We start from the raw sequence: 2500 nt of genomic DNA, 5'->3' as shown, positions 1-2500 counted from the left end.
GGCCGGAGACCCCGACCTGGGGCCCGGCCGGGCCCCTGGACCCAGCCGGGGCCCCCGGGACCGCAGGCGCAGGGGAAGCCTCCCCGGGCCCTCCGGACCCCGTCCCGGGCACCCTGCCACGCGGCAGGACCCCGGACAGAGCCCGGGGCGGGGAGGCCACCCTCCCCCGGGCCCCCAGGGGCCAATGAACCCAGACAGGCCTGGGGAGGCTCCCCGGACACAACGGAACCCCGTCCCGGGTCTTTGGCAGTGCCGCAGGCCGGGGGACGGGGTCCGGGGCCGGAGACCCCGACCCGGGGCCCGGCCGGGCCCCTGGACCCAGCCGGGGCTCCCGGGACTGCAGGCGCAGGGGAAGCCTCCCCGGGCCCTCCGGACCCCGTCCCGGGCACCCTGCCGCGCGGCAGGACCCGGGACGGAGCCCGGGGCGCGGAGGCCGCCCTCCCCGGGGCCCCCAGGGGCCAATGAGCCCAGACAGGCCTGGGGAGGCTCCCCGGACACAACAGAACCCCGTTCCAGGCCTTTGGCAGTGCCGCAGGCCGGGGGGCGGGGCCCAGGGCCGGAGACCCCGGCCGGGCCCCTGGACCCAGCCGGGGCTCCCGGGACCGCAGGTGCAGGGGAAGCCTCCCCGGGCCCTCCGGACCCCGTCCCGGGCACCCTGCCGCGCGGCAGGACCAGGGACCCAGCCGGGGCTCCCAGGCCCGCAGGCGCAGGGGAAGCCTCCCCGGACCATCCGGACCCCTTGTCCAGGGCACCCTGCCACGCGGCAGTCCCCGGGACAGGACCGGGGCAGCATCCGGGCCCGTCCTGCTGCCGGCTGAGGACCGAGAGGGGTCCCAGAGTACCCTGTCCCTAGTAATCCGGAGGAAGGCTACATAGCGGTAGGGCTCCCGCCTTAACCATGGGCTCGGTGGGCTCTCTGCTTCCCGGGGGCTGGGGGACAGCGGCTGGGACTCGGGCACGGGGAACATCGACGGAGCTCTCGGGCCCGGGCGCCCCGGGGGTAGGACTGCCCGGGACCCGTGGAGCCCGACCCTGGGCACTTTGCCACGCCGCGGGCCGGAGGAGTGAGGCCTGGGAGGATGTTGCCCGGGCGTAGCCCATCTGGTCCCCGGCAAAGAACCGCCAGCCCCGGAGGGGTCTTCCGGCATACCCTGCCCATACTAATCCGGAGGAAGGCTACCCCCCTTTCTTGTAACCCACGCGCTCCGAGTGACGGAGGGGACCCTAGGCCCGGACGCGCCCGGCCTCCTGGAGCCCTGGCTGGGATCCGGGAGGCAAATAGACCCTCATCGGGACTTCCAGGCCGGCCCGGCCATCTGGTCGCCCCATTGGGAAGCATTGCGCGCGACCAGATGGCCGAGGGGAGAGGTGCAACCAGATGGACGGGACTGACAGGACTCCCATCTGTCCAACCCCGAGCCTTCGCGCTAGGGTTCCTGCCTGCCCACGCAGGGCTCTGTGGCTGCAGGGCTCAGGGGCTGCAGGGCTCCAGGGCTCCAGGGCTGCAGGGCTCTGGTCCTGCAGGGCTCCAGGGCTCCGGGCTGAAGGGCTGAAGGGCTCCAGGGCTGCAGGGCTTTGGGGCTGCAGGCCTCGGGGGACGCCCGGGGGACCATGGAGCCCGTCCTGGGCACTTTGCCTCGCTGCGGGCTGGAGGAGGAAGCACCCGACGCCCCGGGGAAGTGACGTCCGGGCTTGGCCCATCTGGTCCCCGCCTGAGAACCGCAAACCCCAGGAGGGGTGTCCCGGCATACCCTGCCCCTACTAATCCGGAGGAAGGCTACCCACCTTTCTTGTAACCCTCGCGTTCCGAGTGATGGAGGGGACCCTAGGCGCGGATGCGCCCGGCCTCCTGGAGCCCTGGCTGGGATCCGCGAGGCGGATGGACCCTCATCGGGACTTCCAGGCTGGCCCGGCCATCTGGTCGCCCTATTGGAAAGCATTGCGCGCGACCAGATGGCCGAGGGGAGAGGTGCAACCAGATGGACGGGACTGACAGGACTCCCATCTGTCCAACCCCGAGCCTTCGCGCTAGGGTTCCCGCCTGCCCACGCAGGGCTCCGTGGCTGCAGGGCTCCGGGGCTGCAGGGCTCCAGGGCTGCAGGGCTCCGGGCCTGCAGGGCTCCGGGGCTGCAGGGCTCCGGGCCTGCAGGGCTCCGGGCCTGCAGGGCTCCGGGCCTGCAGGGCTCCTGGCCTGCAGGGCTCGGGCCTGCAGGGCTCCGGGCCTGCAGGGCTCCGGGCCTGCAGGGCTCCGTGGCTGCAGGGCTCCGGGCTGAAGGGCTCCAGGGCTGCAGGGCTTTGGGGCTGCAGGCCTCGGTGGCTGCAGGGCTCCGGGGCTGTAGGGCTCCGGGCCTGCAGGGCTCCGGGGCTGCAGGGCTCTGGGCCGCCTGCAGGGCTCCGGGGCTGCAGGGCTCCGGGCCTGCAGGGCTCCGGGCCTGCAGGGCTCCAGGGCTCCGGGCTGAAGGGCTCCAGGGCTGCAGGGCTTTGGGGCTGCAGGCCTCGG

This window comes from Triturus cristatus, chromosome 1_1, assembly GCF_964204655.1.
Source record: "Triturus cristatus chromosome 1_1, aTriCri1.1, whole genome shotgun sequence".
Classification (NCBI taxonomy): domain Eukaryota; kingdom Metazoa; phylum Chordata; class Amphibia; order Caudata; family Salamandridae; genus Triturus; species Triturus cristatus.
The sequence above is the reverse complement of the archived record's forward strand: the minus strand, read 5'-3'. Positions refer to the sequence as shown.